Source organism: Hippopotamus amphibius, chromosome 9 (assembly GCF_030028045.1).
Source record: "Hippopotamus amphibius kiboko isolate mHipAmp2 chromosome 9, mHipAmp2.hap2, whole genome shotgun sequence".
Lineage (NCBI taxonomy): Eukaryota > Metazoa > Chordata > Mammalia > Artiodactyla > Hippopotamidae > Hippopotamus > Hippopotamus amphibius.
Genome location: NC_080194.1, coordinates 30,958,083 through 30,976,147, shown reverse-complemented (window position 1 = coordinate 30,976,147; position 18,065 = coordinate 30,958,083). Strand labels below are relative to the sequence as shown.

Sequence of the window (18,065 nt, the reverse complement as noted above, 5' to 3'; positions counted from 1 at the left end):
TGACTCTCAAAATAAAGAAGGAATTTCTAAGCCTCAAATAAGGGGAAAATAAGTATGAGAAACAGGAACGTGCAGTCAGCCACTTTATGCTCACAATCACAACAAAGACTAATGAAAACTTCTTGGGGATCAGGATTGGGACTGCAGGCCACTTTCAAAAAGCATTAGGTTAGACTACATAAAAATTCAAACTATAAAAGATAAATGAAAAGCTATAAAAATGTATATAACAATAAATCAATAAAATGTTAGTCTTAAAATAAGGAATATTTATAAAACAAACTTTAAAAAATCTAGGGACTTCCCTGGTGGTGCAGTGGTTGCCAATGCAGGGGACACGGCTTCAATCCCTGGGCTGGGAAGATCCCACATGCTGTGGAGCAACTAAGCCCATGCACCACAACTACTGAGCCTGTGCTCTAGAGCCACAACTACTGAGCCCATGTGCTGCAACTACTGAAGCCTGCATGCCTAGAGCCTGTGCTCTGCAAAAGGGGAAGCCATTGCAATGAAAAGCCCATGAACCTCAACAAAGAGTAGCCTCCGCTCACTGCAATTCGAGAAAGCCTACGTGCAGCAATGAAAATCCAACACAGCCAAAAAATAAAGTTCTCTTAAAAAAAAAAAATCTGAACACTATGATGGAAAATTTGGCAGAGTTCATTAAGTTAGCAATTTATAAAGAGAATACTAGCTGCCAAAAAGGGGAAAAGAGGAAATATTCAACCTCACTAGTAATATAAGAAACCCAAGTTAAATCTAAGATGTTTAACTGATCAGACTGTCAAAGATTTCTTGGTTTATTTTCATGATAACCAGTGATGGCTAAAGAATAGGGGAAGCTGTGAATAAAGATAATTTATGCAAAAAAAAAAAAAAAAGAATAGGGGAAAAGTTTACTCAGGCTTGTGGGAGTATAAACTGTAAAACCTGGAGGGTGTCACACATTTTAACACAAGAATCCTACTTTAAAATTTTTATCCTGAGAACTATGTTTATCAAAGAATTTATAATGTAAGGTGAAGAGGAGGGAAAGGGGGAGGAGGAAAGGAATGTTAACTTTTTAATCTAGTTATGTATTTGTTATATTTTCTTTTAATTTCTCAAAATAAAATTTAAGTCATTACATACAGAATGATTGCAATTGTGTGTGTGTGTGCATGCACATGTGCACACGTGTATGTGTATACATGTGTTTACGACTCAAAGCAATTATCATTGGGTCATGGGATTATGATGCCATTTTCTTCTTTGTTCTTTGGTAACTGTCCCAAATTGCATGCAATACATTGCATGTTCACATTCAAAAGAAATTACTCCAAATAACCTACTTTTATAAGTAATTTTTCAAAGTACTCATAAAACAATTTCAAAACTAACAAGTATTCAAGGCTACTGTTAAAAAGCATCATTCACTAGGGAAGCAAAGATGATCAAGGGTGTCATACCACTTTTATTCTAAAATATGAAATATGACATTTTTTCCCTTTCTTAATGTTTTCAGTTCAACTAACTTGAGTAGCTGCACATACATATACATAAAGAATGCACATACATATATATACAAATAAACAGTACTATGTACATATTACATATACACAAAAAATGAAAATGAAGAAAGGATTGAGTAAAAAAAAAAAAAAGTATAAATGGAAGTTTGGCTGTTTTCTTCATATGGTACAATAAACAAGTTTTATCAAACTCAGGCAAGAAGGCCTAATCTGCAGTTTAGTTTTTTCTTCCAAACACTAGAGTATTAATGATTTTAAAGTACTTTCAGTATTACAGTTTTATAATTTCACTAGTCTCCAATAAAAAAATATTCTCTCTTTGAAAAGAGAAACTCAAGCAATTTGGAATGTTCAACAAGAAGAAAAGAAGTGCCCCACAGTTACCCACCTTGCAGGAACTTCTTTAGGAAAATTCTGAATTAACAAATTAGGAGCCAAAAGGACAGAGCAGATTGTATCGCTTGCTCTCAAGAAGTGAGAAAAACAAAATTCAATCCTGCATTGTATAAAGCAAACTGATGTGAATGAAATAATTACCTTTAAAATAATTCAGCACTGTTCGCATGACCATCTAAGAATGAGAAAAATATAAAAACACTTCGTTGCATATTTAGACACCTGAGATACTTCCTCAGGTATTTGAGCTTTAAAGTTTATTTTTATTTTATTTTTTAAAATTAACGTATATATGTATGTATTTTTTGGCTGCACTGGGTATTTGTTGCTGCGTGTGGGCCTTCTTGAATTGCGGCAAGCGGGGACTACTCTTTGTTGTGGTGTGTGGACTTCTCATTGTGGTGGCTTCTCTTGTTGAGGAGCACAGGCTCTAAGCGCATGGGCTTTAGTAGATGTGGTGCACGGGCTTAGTTGCTCCACAGCATGTGGGCTCTTCCCTGACCAGGGATCAAACCTGTGTCCCCTGCACTGGCAGGCAGATTCTTAACCACTGTGCAACCAGGTAAGTTCCTAAAATTCATTTTTAATGTAGTCAACAAATAGAAAACGCAGGATAATTTTCTATTCATCTGCTACCAGTAACGATAATCAAAGATCTTAAAGAAAAATAATCCGAATTAATAAAGATAAAATTTTTAAGAGATGATAACAGTATCCCGATACAAGATTTTTTAAATGTTGTGCCATTTCTCTCTACAACATATTCTCTTTTTCGTTTTCTCTACTATTCCACCTGGCATTCAAATTACAGAGAATACAGGAGATGACCAAGATGGTGGAATAGGAAGACCCTAAACTCATCTCCATCCACAGACACACCAAAATTACAACTACTTACAGAGCAACTATCTATAAGAACAATTTGAAGATTAGCAGAAAAGATTTTCCACAACTAAAGATATAAAGGAAGCACACGAGAGGGATAGGAGGGGCAGAAACACGGTATTGTCATGACCCACACTGCTCAGTCATCAACCCACAAATGGGAGGAATATCATAACTAGTCCTCCCCAAGGAGCAAGGGGTCCAAGCCCCACATCAGGTTCCCCAGTCCAAGGGGTTGTGCACCAGGAAACAAGCCCCTAGAACATCTAGCTTTGAAAACAGGAGAGTTTATGTTTGGGAGCACGGGAGGTGGGGAAGGGGTGTTAGGAAATGGAGACTCTGCTCTTAAAGGGAGCACACAAAATATCAATATGCTCCAAATCCCAGAGCAGAGGCAACAGAGTTTTTTTGTTTTCTTATTTATTTATTTATTTATTGGCTGTGTTGGGTCTTCGTTGCTGTGTGTAGGCCTTCTCTAGTTGCAGACAGCAGGGGCTACTCTTCGTTGTGATGTGCGGGCTTCTCATTGGGATGGCTTCTCTTGTTGCGGAGCACAGGCTCTAGGTGTGCGGGCTTCAGTAGTTGTAGCACATGGGCTCAGCAGTTGTGGCTCTCAGGCTCTAAAGCACAGGCTCAGTAGTTGTGGCACATGGGCTTAGTTGCTCCATGGTACTATAGGATCTTCCTGGACCAGGGCTCAAACCCGTGTCCCCTGCAATGGCAGCAGGCAGATTCTTAACCACTGCACCACCAGGCAGGGAAGTCTGTGGCAACAGTTTGAAAGGAGCTTGGGTGAGACCCACTTGCTGATCTTGGAGAGCCTCCCAGAGAGGCAGGAGGCAAATGGGACACCCCTTGGGGGAGGAAATGATGGCAACAGACATTTTGGGGGAGCTTGTTCTACCATGATAACAACAGTACAGGAAAGCTCCATTTTGGAATCCTTCCTCTAGCCTATTAGTGCCAGGGACCTGACACAACCCTCCAATGAGCCAGTGGCAGCCCTGTGCCTGCCAGGCCCTGCAGAGAGTCACACAAGAATCCTACCTTGCCCTCCAGGAGGTTTGCAGCCACCACATAAGGCACAGCTAACTGGACAGGGGACAGCCCTGACTACCAGCACACTCACAATACTCAGCCCCAGCACAACATAAAGGTTCATGCAGCCTACATAAGAGGCACCTCTAGAGCACAGAGCTCTGCCGATCAGAGTAGAGTGTGCTGCTGGGCCCCATAGTACATCTCCTAAATGAGACCACTTCAAGATCAGGAAACATAAGCAACCTACCTAATGCATTGATAGAAATACAGAGATTTGGCCAAATGAGGAGTAGAGGAATATATTCCAAATGAATGAACAAGACATAACCTCAGAAATAGTTAAATGAGGTGAAGATAAGCAATCTACCTGATAAAGAGATCAAGGTAGTGATCATAAAGATACTCGACAAACTCAGGAGAGGAATGGATGAACATGGTGAGAAGTTAAATAGCTAGAAAATACAAAAAGAACCAAACAGATACAATAAGTAAAATAAAAAATACACTACAAGAAATCAACACTATCGAATAAACAACCTAACCTTACACCTAAAACAATTAGAAAAAGAACAAAGAAACCCCAAAGTGAGCAGAAGGAAAGAAATCATTAAGATCAGAGCAGAAATAAATGAAAAAGAAAGGAAGGAAGCAATAGCAAAAATTAATAAAACTAAAAGCTGGTTCTTTGAGAAGATTAACAAAACTGATAAACCATTAGCCAGACTCATCAAGAAAAAAAGGGAGAAGATGCAAATCAACAGGATTAGAAATGAAAATGAGGAGAAGTAACAACGGATACCACAGAAATACAAAATATCATGAGAGATGACTACAAGCAACTATATGCCAATAACTTGGATAACCTGGAAGAAATGGATAAATTCTTAGAAAAATACAATCTTCCAAGACTGAACCAGGAAGAAACAGAAACTATGAACAGACCAATCACAAGTACGGAAATTGAGGCAGTGATTAAAAATCTCCCAACAAACAAAAGCCCTGGGCCAGATGGATACACGGGCGAATTCTATCAAACATTTAAAGAAGAACTAACACCTATCCTTCTCAAACTCTTCCAAAATAATGCAGAAGGAGGAATACTCCCAAACTCATTCTACGAGGCCACCATCACCCTGATACCAAAACCAGGCAAAGATGTCACAAAAAAAGAAAATTACAGACCAATATCACTGATGAATTTACATGCAAAAATCCTCAACAAAATACTAGCTAACAGACTCCAACAGCACATTAAAAAAATCATACACCATGATCAAGTGGGGTTTATCCCTGGGATGCAAGGATTCTTCAATATATGCAAATCAATCAATGTGATTCATCATATCAACAAATTGAAGGATAAAAACCATATGATCATCTCAATTCAGAAAAAGCTTTTCACAAAATTCAACATCCATTTATGATAAAAGCTCTCCAGAAAATGGGCATAGAAGGAAATTACCTCAATATAATAAAAGCCATAAATGAAAAAACAAAAGCCAACATCGTTCTCAATGGGGAAAAACTGAAAGAATTCCCTCTAAGAACAGGAACAAGACAAGGGTGTCCACTCTCACCACTGTTATTCAACATAGTTTTGGAAGTTTTAGCCACAGCAATCAGAGAAGAAAAAGAAATAAAAGGAATCCAAATTGGAAAAGAAGAGGTAAAATTGTCACTCTTTGCAGATGACATATTATACATAGAAAACCCTAAAGACTCTACCAGAAAACTGCTAGCACTCATTGATGAGTTTAGTAAAGTAGCAGGATACAAAATTAATGCACAGAAATCTCTTGCATTCCTATACACTAACAACGGAAGAGCAGAAAGAGAAATTAAGGAAACTCTCCCATTCACCATTGCAACCAAAAGAATAAAATACCTAGGAATAAACCTGCCTAAGGAGGCAAAAGATCTGTATGCAGAAAACTTTAAGACATTGATGAAAGAAATCAAAGATGACATAAACAGATGGAGGGATATACCATGTTCCTGGATTGGAAGAATCAACATCGTGAAAATGACTGTACTACCCAAAGCAATTTACAGATTCAATGCAATCCCGATCAGATTACCAATGGCATTTTTCACAGAACTAGAGCAAGAAATCTTACGATTTGTATGGAAACGCAAAAGACCCCGAATAGCCAAAGCAATCTTGAGAAGGAAAAATGGAGTTGGTGGAATCAGGCTTCCTGACTTCAAACTATACTACAAGGCCATAGTGATCAAGACAGCATGGTACTGGCACAAAAATAGAAAGGAAGATCAATGGAATAGAATAGAGAACTCAAAGGTAAGCCCAAACACATATGGGCACCTTATCTTTGACAAAGGAGGCAAGAATATACAATGGAAAAAAGACAGCCTCTTCAATAAGTGGTGCTGGGAAAACTGGACAGCAACATGTAAAAGAATGAAATTAGAACACTTCCTAACACCATACACAAAAATAAACTCCAAATGGATTAAAGACCTACATGTAAGGCCAGACACTATAAAACTCCTAGGGGAAAACATAGGCAGAACACTCTATGACATCCATCAAAGCAAGATCCTTTTTAACCCACCTCCTAGAATCATGGAAATAAAATCAAGAAGAAACAAATGGGACCTCATGAAACTTAAAAGCTTTTGCACAGCAAAAGAAACCATAAACAAGACTAGAAGGCAACCCTCAGAATGGGAAAAAATAGTTGCCAACGAAACAACGGACAAAGGATTAACCTCCAAAATATACAAGCAGCTCATGCAGCTTCATACCCAAAAAGCAAATAACCCAATCCACAAATGGGTGGAAGATCTAAATAGACATTTTTCCAAAGAAGACATACAGATGGCCAACAAACACATGAAAACATGCTGAACATCACTAATCATCAGAGAAATGCAAGTCAAAGCCACAATGAGGTATCACCTCACACTGGTCAGAATGGCCATCACCACAAAATCTGGAAACAACAAATGTTGGAGAGGGTGTGGAGAAAAGGGAATTCTCCTGCACTGTTGGTGGGAATGTACGTTGGTACAGCCACTATGGAAAACAGTTTGGAGTTTCCTTAAAAAAACTACAAATAGAACTACCACATGATCAGTAATCCCACGACTGGGCATATACCCAGAGAAAACCATAATCCAAAAAGAAACATGTACCGCAATGTTTATTGCAGCACTATTTACAATAGCCAGGACATGGAAGCAACCTAAATGCCCATCAACAAATGAATGGATAAAGAAGATGTGGCATATATATACAATGGAATGTGACTCAGCTATAAAAAGGGATGAGATGGAGCTATATGTAATGAGGTGGATAGACCTACAGTCTGTCATACAGAGTGAAGTAAGTCAGAAAGAGAAAGACAAATATTGTATGCTAACTCATATATATAGAATCTAAAAATGGTACTGATGAACTCAGTGACAAGACAAGAACAAGGACGCAGATACAGAGAATGGACTGGAGAACTTGAGGTTTGAGGGGGTGGGGGGTGAAGGGGAAGCTGAGACGAAGTGAGAGAGTAGCATAGACATATATATACTACCAACTGTAAAATAGATAGCCAGTGGGAAGTTGCTGTATAACAAAGGGAGTTCAACTCGAGGATGAATGATGCCTTAGAGGACGGGGAGGGTGGGGGGGAGTCGAGGGAGGGAGGGAATACAGGAATATGTGTATAAATACAGATGATTGAACTTGGTGTACCTCAAAAAAAAAAAAAAAAGAAAAAAAGAAAAAAAAAGAAATCAACACTATATTAAATCATAGAGCAGAACAGATCAGCTATCTGGAATACAGAGTACTGTAAATCACCTATGCTGAACAGAAAAAAAGAAAAGAGAATTTTTTAAAATGAGGATACTTTAAGAGACCTCTGGGACAACATCATGCATATAACACTACAAGGGTCCCAGAAGGAGGAGTGAGAGAGAAAGGGGGAAGAGAACTTACTTGAAAACATAATAGCTGAAAACTTCCCTACCCTAGGAAAGGAAAAGACATTCAGGATCAGGAAACACAGAAAGTCCCAAACAAGATGAACCCAAAGATGTCCACACCAAAAAAAATTAATAATAATAATTAAAATGGCAAAAGTTAAAGACAGAGAATTTTAAAAGCAGTGAAAGAAACATCAACTAGTTACATGCAAGGAACTCCTAAAAGACTATCAACTGACTTCATAGGAAGCTGCAGGCCAGAGGGAGTGGCATGATATAGTCAAAGTAATGAAAGAAAAAAGACCTACAACCAAGAATACTCTACCCAGCAAGGTTATCATTCAGATTTGAAGGAGAAACAGACTTTTACAAACCAGCAAAACCTAAAAGAGGTCAACATCACTAAACTGGTTTTACAAGAAATGTTGAAAGAAATTCTCTAAGCAGAAAAGGCCACTGCTATAAATATGACAATTATGAAAGGAAAAATATCACCTGTAGAGGCAAACATACAGTAAGGGTAACAGGTCAACCATTATCTATCAACTTAAAACAATCATATACACGTGCGTGTGTGTGTGTGTGTGTGTGTGTGTGTGTGTGTACACATATAGTTATTTATTAACCTCATGGTAACCACAAACCAAAAACCTATAATAGATACATACACAAAAAAAGAGAAAAATTCAAACATAACACTAAAGAAGGTCATCAAACCACAAAGAAAGAAAACAAAAGAAGAAAAGAACTACAAAAGCAACCAGCAAACAATTAAAATAGCAAAAGTATACACCTACCAATAATTAATGTAAATGGAGTAACTGCTCCAATCAAAAAGACAGTGGCTGCATAGATTAAAAAAAAAAAGACCCATATATACGCTGCCTACAAGAGACTCACTTCAGATTTAAAGATATATACAGACTGAAATTGAGGGGGTGGGGACTTGCTAGGTGGCATAGTGGTTAAGAATCTGCCTGCCTATGCAGGGGACATGGGTTTGATCCCTGCTCCAGAAAGATCCCACATGCTGTGGAGCAACTAAGCCCGTGTGCCACAACTACTGAGCCCACGTGCCACAACTACTGAAGCCCACACGCCTAGAGCCTGTGCTCCGCAAGGAGAGAAGTCACTACACTGAGAAGCTCACACACCATAATGAAGAAGAGCCCCCACTCACTGCAACTTGAGAAAGCCTGAACACAGCAACAAAGACCCAATGCAGCCAAAATAAATGAAATGAAATAAAATAATAAATACATAAATAATTTTTTAAAACAACAACAACAAAAAATGAGCAAACTGAATTCAACAATACATGAAAAGGATCATACACCATGGTCAAGTGAGATTTACCCAAGGAATGCAAGGATTTTTCAATATCTGAGAATCAAAGTGATACACTACATTAACAAGCTGAAGAATAAAAATCATATTATCCTCTCAATAGATGAAGAAAAAGCCTGTGACAAATTCAACATCCATTTATGATAAAAACTCTCAACGAGGTGGGTATAGAGGGAACACACCTCAACATATTAAAGGCCATATATTACAAAACCATAGCCAACACCATACTCAACAGTGAAAAGCTGAAAGCATTTCCTCTAGAATCAGAACAAGACAAGGATGCCCACCCTCGCATTTTTATTCAACATAGTGCAGGCAGTCCTAGCCATAGCAGCCAAACAAGAAAAACCATAAAAGGAATCTAAATTAGAAAGGAAGACATAAAACTGTCCAAGTTTAAAGGTGACATGATACTAAGTATAGAAAATTCTAAATACACTACTAAAAACCATTAAACTAATAAATTCAGTAAAGTTGCAAGATACCAAATCAGTATACAGAAATTTGTTGCATTTCTATACACTAACAATGAACTATCAGAAAAAGATATTAAGAAAACAATCTCATTAACAACTGCAAACAGAATAAAATACCTAGGAATACATCTAAAGAGATTGGAGACCTGGACCCAGAAAACTATAAGACAATGATGAAGAAAACTGAAGACAACACAAACAAGTGGAAAGCTGTACCATGCTCATGGACTGGAAGAATTAATATTGTTAAAATGACCCCTACTACCTAAGGCAGTCTAAATCAAAATACCAATGGCATTTTCCACAGAACTAGAACTAATAATTTTAAAACCTGTATAGAAACAAAAAATCCCAAATAGCCAAAACAATCTTGAGAAAGAAGAACAAAGCTGGAGGTATTATGCACCCTGATTTCAAACTACACTACAAAGCAAAACAGACACATAGATTAATAAACAGAATAGAGAACCCAGAAATGAATTCACACTTATACGGTCAATTAATCTACAACAAAGGAGGCAAGAATATACAATGAGTAAAAGGCAGCCTCTTCAATAAATGGTGTTGGGAGAGCTGGATAGCTACATGCAGACAATCAAACTGGACTAATTTCTCATAACATATACAAAAACAAACTCAAAATGGAATAAAGACTTAAATGTTTAAGACCTGAAATTATAAAACACCTAGAAGAAAAGATAGGCAGTAAGCTCTTTGGCACAGGTCTTAGCAATATTTTCTTGGATGTGTCTCCTCAGGCAAGAAAAACTAAAGAAAAATAAATACTACTACATCAAACTAAAAAGCTTTTGTACAGCAAAGGAAACCATCAACAAAACGAAAAGGCTGGGACTTCCCTGGTGGCGCAGTGGTTAAGAATCTGCCTGCCAATGCAAGGGACGTGGGTTCAAGCCCTGATTCAGGAAGATCCTACATGCTGTGGAGCAACTAAGCCTGCACACCACAACTATTGAGCCTGCGCTCTATAGCCTGTGAGACACAGTACTGGGCCCATGTGCCACAACTACTAAAGCCTGTGTGCTTAGAGCCCATGCTCCACAACAAAAGCCACCACAATGAGAAGCCCGCACACTGCAACAAAGAGCAGCCCCTGCTCGCTGCAACTAGAGAAAGCCTGCACACAGCAATGAAGACTCAGTGCAGCCAATAAATAAATCAAAAAAAAAAAAAAAAATGAAAAGGCTGCCTGTTGAATAGGAGAAGATATTTGTGAACAAGGCGTTAATATTCAAAATATACAAAGAATTCATACAACTCAACATCAAAAATACAAACCACCCAATTAAAAAATGCGCAGAGGACCTAAACAGACATCTTCCCAAGGAAGACATACAGCTGGCCAACAGACACATGAAAAGATGCTCAACATTAGGAATCATATTAAAACCACAATGAGATACTACTTCACACCTGTCAGAATAGCTATCATCAACAACAAATAACAAGTACTGGTGAGGATGTGGAGAAAAGGGAACCCTCATGCATTGCTGGTGGGAATGTAATTTGGTGCAGCCCCTATGGAAAACAGAATAGACGTTTCTCAAAAAATTAAAAACAAAACCGCCATATGATCCAGCAATTTAACTCCTGGGTATTTGCCTGAAGACAAAAACACCAATTTGAAAAAATATGTACATCCTGTGTTCACTGCAGCATTATTTACAATAGCCAAGATATGGAAGCAACCAAAGCGCCCAGCAATAGATGAATGGATAAAGAAGATGTGGTATATAAATACAATGCAATATTTTTCAGTCATTTAAAAAAAAAAAAGAAAAAGAAACCTTGCCATTTGCAACAACATGGATGGATCTAGAAGGTATTACTAAATGAAATAAGTCAAAGACAAATACCATATTATCTCACTTATATGTGGAATCTAAAAAACAAAGCAAACAAAACAAAATGAAAACAGACTCATAGATTCAGAGGACAAACAGGTGGTATTCAGAGGGGACAGGGGTGGGGGGGTTGAAACAGGTAAAGGGTATAGGAAGTAATCCTCCAGTTACGAAACAAATAAGCCACGAGGATGTAATATACAGCATGAGGATATGGTCGATAATATTATAAGTTTTATGGGGACAGATAGTTTTGGACTTATGGTCATTTCACAATGTATGCAAATGTCAAATCACTATGTAGTATACCTGAAATTACCATAATATACATCAACTATATTTCAATTAAAAAAATTACTTTATATCAGTCACTGGATAGTCAATGTCAACATGAAAAACAGGAAAGAGATTCCTACTGTTCAATGTGGACTAGAATAAAGGAAAAGAAAAAACTTTTGTAATTTCCAGTGGAAGAGTCATATTGTCACAGCTGTAAATAGCCATTTGAGTTTGTTCCCTACAAATGAGACAGCTAGATGTAAATGTAAATTTCCCTGATGTGTCTTAAGATCACCAGACAGTATGCTATTTTCTGAGCATAAACACAGTAGGGTGCTAACAAGTTATATTCACTTTACTATTTACATAGCACTTTTATATATTTTATTCCATTTCATTCTTAAACTCCTGACAATTGTGTTCTATCTCCATTTTTCATGTGAGCCAACAAAGGCTCCGAGTAATTAAGTAACTTATGTCATAGAGCTAACAGTTGGCTTTAAACACAGATCTAAATGATCCCAAATAAGGTATTGCAAGTGGAAAAGTATGATTACAATGTTGAATGACCTTAGAAAAGTGTTATTCATAGTTTCTAATCAAGTACTTCAATTAGTGATTCACTATGACAGACTCTCACCCTCAACCAAACAACAAATGTTAATTTCAGCTCATGACCAAAAGTATTAATAGATCATTCATTTCAACTACAAAGATAAAAATAAGTACCATGTAATCAAATATCTTAAGTTTTTAAACAGAAAAATATAATTATTAACTAGGATAAAGAAAGATGCTTTTATTAGCACAGATACCTTTTAGCATCTTACAGATCTTCAGAAATCTACTGTGACATAAGGTCACATATTCCACATAAAATCTTGCCTCTTTAATGTTAAATTTCTACTACTTCAAGTATTTTGGCTCCCTGTATTCCCACTGCCTACACTGAACATTTACCAACCTCTTAATTCTCTCCCAAAGAGCATCTCTTTGAATTCTGTGTGCTTACCTTCCATCTCTGAGCTCTAGATTGCTACCTGCTTAGCAAGACAGGTCTCAGTTTCAAGATGCCAAAGTAAACCAGAGCAAGCCACAGTAGAGAAATGCAACATTAGCTTAAACCCTAATAAACATTCTATCCAAGAGGAGAAAAACTTTCAAAGTAGTTCTTCCTCCATTAATGAGCATCTTTCTCCCTTATTGTGGGTTCATAACCAACCAACCAACCAACCAACCAACAAACAAAAAAGGAGTCAGACAAAGATAAAAATACAGCTGAAATTAGTGGCCAAATAGCTTCCTATTACTACAATTGTAAATTACACTTAGAACTGTAGATGTTTCATTGCCTTCTCCCTCATAGGGTCCAGTCTGTTCAGGAAAATTCACCCTACAGAGGAGTAGAAATGTTACATCCTAAGAACTGAGAGCTCTAAAAACAGAACCAGAAGGCACTGAGCAAAAGCATACTCAATTCCTTCTCCAGGCTTCATCTAATCCTCCCTTGAGAGGGCATCTCACTCAAGGAGTTGAAAGAAGGGGGAAAGATACTTCTAAGAGAGAATTTCCTTACTTTACAAGTCATGTAGAAACATGGGGAGAGGAAAATGATGGTTCCTCCTTCAATAAACATTATTTCCAAACATACATAACAGATTCTTCAGGATGTTTTTTAAACTCTCAAAGAGGAACACCTCACAGGATACACATCTTCTGCTGTTTCACTTCCCATACCAGAGAGAGGCAGGGATTGGATGAAGAAGTATTAGACTAACTTGACCTAAGGAGACTGGGCTAAAAGAAAGAAAACTAAGTCTGCCAATTCCCAAAGTAGTCCGGATTAAAAACCAATATTCTACGTAGTCTTTGCATAAATTATGATAAATTTAGTTGTAAAAGGCACAGCTCTTTGTAAAACCGCACAGTAGATAAAGTGGTACTTGACCATTTTATCTTGCTTTTTAAAACTCTCCTTCACCTAGCCTCCTTTCTCACTGCTACTCCCAACTGAAAACCTTCACCTTGCCCTCTATAAGCCTAAGGTTCACTTTTTTTCTTAGGACTGACCTCTAAACTCCCATTCCCCACAGCCCAACTAAGTATGAATCAGATTATGTGATTAAAGTACTGCCCACTAACGGGTAAATATGGTTTAATCCACAGGGTTCAATTCCGCAAATATCATTAAGCTCTACTATGTATAAGGTACTGTGTGTAATCAATCAAGGTACCTATTATTCTTACAAGAAAAACTAGTTAACTCAAATCACTCTTGTAATGGACAATGTAAAAGAGAAGCACATGAGCGCTTGCTTCACCTCACACGCTCCCCTTCCCATTTCTTCCCATCTCGATGCCCCTTCCCCCACCCCATCTGCCAGGGAATAAAATCCAAGGAATCAATATTGTTTCCAATAAAAGTCAATGACTGAGAAGTCAAAGTGGGATGGTACATCAAACAATAAACATTCAAAACCACAGAAGATCTCCTAGATTTATAAAGGGTCTCCTAGATTTATTTTACATATTAATCGCAAATACAATGAAGGGCTTCTCAATACAGGGATTCCCTTACAAGATACCTACAAATCAGCTTTGCTCAGAACTCTCAAGTTATTAAACCACATACACTGAGAGGGTATTTCTTCAGTTATTTCCACAGTTAAAATATTACTAAATATCAGTTCAATTTGCCCAATCATATTTAAAGGCTATTAAACTTATCTGTTTTCAATCAGAGTTGACATTTCCCCCCACGTACTCCTAGGTTTGAAGTTCCAAACTAACTGGCATACTTGCGTTAAATCTTTTTTTTTTTTCAGTTGTAAAATTTATTAATTCTTACCTCTAAGAGAGGTCTAAACCAGGAGAGCAGGATACAACTACTGACAGGTTTGGGTTTGGCTGGGCCACGTGAAGTTATTTTTAACTGTTTCAAGTAGTTGTCAATATTTTTAAAAGTCAGGAGAACTGCAAGCAGAAATCTAGATTTTCTGTGGTCTCTTGAGAAGGCTGAAGACTGGGCCCATATTCAATATGGCACTAATCAGGTAAACCTGAGAAGTGGATTGCCCTCTTAGATGAAGCATAAACTCTCTAGTATTATTTCACTCATTTTTATTTTCATATGCCTAGTATCTGAAGGCATGTGAGTTTGCTACTCATAACCTATTCCTTCCAAGGGTACATAACGTTTTCCAGATCACTTTAGCACTTCACCAAGTCACCTAATGTAAAAAGCCACAAAGCAGGACATGTTGGTTTGCAACTTCATGGTTAATAATAAAAATTTTCACAAGGTTTAGAAGAAAGGTTGAGAAAGGAAAAAATTCAGACTGGTGGAAGGGTGATATACAGAATGTAAAAATCCCATCTGAAAGTTTTTTTGGGAGAAGAAAAAAGGTAAAATCTCAAAAACGTTGTCAAGACACTTAAAGCTTTCCTGACTCCACCGTTCCTTGTCAAGCTCCACGCTTCAGAACCTCCCTTTCCAACTTCTCTTTAAGTATAACAATAGCAGTTAGGTCATAAACTCTGAGAAATGTTAGGAAATCTATGAAACACATTTACATCCTCAAAAATAATTCTCCTCACTTTTTTAACAGTCTTTACCCACCATCAAATCCTCTCCCAAGTATTTTCTACTGCTTTCCGCTTTGTATTCTAATGGCAGCTACAGTCCTCATTTTTGAGGCTTGGGCTTCAGTCCTGGATGAGCTCTCCAGTACACAAACTTTTTTGGCCCTTATAGTTGCACTCATTATATTTCTAATTCCAATTTCCACAGTCTATTTCATTCAAAATTTAGCTATAACCCCCTCTCTAAAAAGTCTTGATCATATCTGTGTAGGGGGGTGGGGGTACACAGTTGTCCAAAGAAAATCAATATACTGTGATTTTTCTCTGATATTGTTAATTTAAATAAAAAGCATGAAGACTCAAAGATTAAATAACATTTAAATAAATGTTATATGCTACGTGCATAAAGTGACAAGCGAGTGATGCTATATCTTTAGCACGTACGGACTAGTGACTTCCCATCGCGGACTCAAAATTCTGAGGAGAAAGATCAGTAGGAAATCTGTGATAGTCACACTGCCCCCATACTAACAAATTACTAAGTGATGTCTCACCTCCCTGCACCCCATTCCCGAGCATAAAGGGTGTCAGGAGACTTGCATCTGAACAAGAAAAAAATAAGCAGCTTTTCTGTGCAAGTTTTGGGAAAACAAAGCTTTACCGCACGTGATACCGTTACAGCATAAAAACCACGCACAACACCTTACTGGGGTCTCACTCCTCTTCACCCAAAGGGAGACTCGGGCCACTTTAGCCCCTACTGTGATGCGCCCCGCTCAGGATGTCGCGGCGTTAACCCAGGATGACAGAAAAGGGGCGGGACACACGGTTCCTCTGCCCTGGGAAGGAGGGTTGAGGGTATCGCCTACATCCCTGGGGAAAGGCCTCAGGACTCCCAAACCAAAAACAGCACCCCCGAAACCCTAGTCTCTTCCCTGCCTCTCCGAACCGGGCGCCAGCGACCGGAGCCCAGAACCCCACCCACGGTCCCCTAGCACGGTCCGGGACGCCCAGCTCACCGCCACAGCAGTCCAGCTCTCAAGCCCAGATTCGCCCTCCGCCCCCTTCCTCCTTCGCCCCCGCCAAGCCCAGCCTCCAGCGCCGCCCCCACCGAGTTTCCCAGCTGAGTCCAGTCACCCTCGAACCTGTAGTCCCCCTCAAATGTCCAGGCACAGGCCGGGGCCAGCTACACCTCCGCTTCCTTCCCAACTGGATCCCTCCAGAGGCTTCTGAGGCGGCGGCCGCTCCGGCGGCTGCGGCTACAAGAGCCGCCCCAGCAGGTTGCAGGCCAGCTCCAGGCCGGCTCCTAGGCTGTTTCTCGCGAGATCCCGCAGTTCGAAGAGGCGAGATTAGCTGAGTTCTCGCGAGAATGATGGCTCACCGCCCAGGAGTTGGGCGGGGCGCGGAGGGTGCGGGCGGTTGAGGGAGTGGCTGCCTGGGGTGGGCGTTCAGCCTAGGGGCTTGACGCCGCAGATCGTGAGGCGTCTGTCCTCGCAGAAGTCAGCTTAGGATCAACCGTGAGCCTCGAGCCTGAGTGGCTGCGAGCAGAGTTACCCCCAAATCTTTGAATCCCACGTTTTTCCTTGATTTCCTGTCACCGTTAGAAAAAAACGGAGAGCGTCCCCAGCCCGGAGTTGGAGAATACCTCAAGGACGCTGAGTTTACTCAAGGAGAGCGTTTCCCGCAACTGAGCGAACTCCAAACGAGCCTTGGCCAGCTCAGCTGGCGGGTATTAACCCGCCTGGGGTCAGGAAAGGCGGTCCTCGTGAGGGCCACCCTCCATTTCCTGGCGTTCGCAGCTGTTTGTTTTTAAACGCTGGGTTGGCGGGAACCGGCGTGCCCGCTGGAACTCGTGCAGTTGGGCCCGTGTGGAACGTCGACAGTAACCTGGATGCGATATTGCTCCTTGTGGCAGAAGGTCGCTAGTTCACAGAGTTTCGGTCACTCAACTTTACTGAGCAGGAAAAATGAAAGACTCGGCCGCCGACCTCGAAGCACGTCCTGGGGGCAAGACCCACCGCAAAACACAATCCTGTTACCTGTGGTAGAGGCCGGAGCTGTGAGTTGTGAGCTGTGAGAGGGAGGAGCAGGCTCAGCCTGCGTGTTGAGGAAGCCTCCACCAGGGAGTGACGTTTCAGCTGAATCTTGAAGGATGAGTAAGAGTTCCCCAGTTTTGAGAAGAGTGGGAGGAGCGCTGCAAGCAGAGGCAGCCAAGAGGAAGAGGACCTGGTTTGAGTAATTTGCTATGAAAAGAGATTTTGCAGAAAGAACTTTGCTGAAAAACTTTTAATCACTGCTTAGTTGAGAAGAGAAAACTCTCTGGCTCCTATGTGTGCTAACCAAAATGTGTTTCAAACCAGTGTTTATGCTAAGGAGATGAGCAGTTGAGCTGCACAATAGAGGATAGTGAACATCCTCATCCTCATCTAAGGACACTACATGTGAGAGACCTAAGGGAAACAGGTTATTGTCTTAGTATACCAAGTTATTATCATTACCACATTCTGCCAAAGTGGAAACCTTTGAGGATTCCTAAGACAGGAGAGGAATCTAATGGTTTTGTAATACAGGTATATCTCATGGAGAAACTTCAAGAAAACCCTCAGGCAACAAAACAACAACAAAAACTCCATTGGCCTTGATGTGTTCTCATAGCTTTCTTCTGTAGATAAGATCGAGAGAAGTAATTCTATAGTCCAAGTGAGGTCTGTCAAACAGGAATTATTTCCCTATATCAAAAT

At 39.5% G+C, this 18,065-nt stretch overlaps 1 protein-coding gene across 4 annotated transcripts in view; it reads right to left on the bottom strand.

The window, feature by feature from the left end:
- Positions 1-17,323, bottom strand: part of BTBD10 (BTB domain containing 10) — a 77,412-nt gene extending 60,089 nt beyond the window's left edge. For 2 of the 4 annotated variants that reach the window (XM_057749425.1, XM_057749428.1), the window contains exon 1: positions 16,470-17,323. The gene's annotated coding sequence lies outside the window, so the exon portion shown is untranslated. Of the gene's footprint in view, positions 1-16,343; positions 16,375-16,469 lie in introns of those variants that run through there. The other 2 variants (XM_057749429.1, XM_057749427.1) reach the window with 2 other exon arrangements.
- Positions 17,324-18,065: the final 742 nt, after the last annotated feature.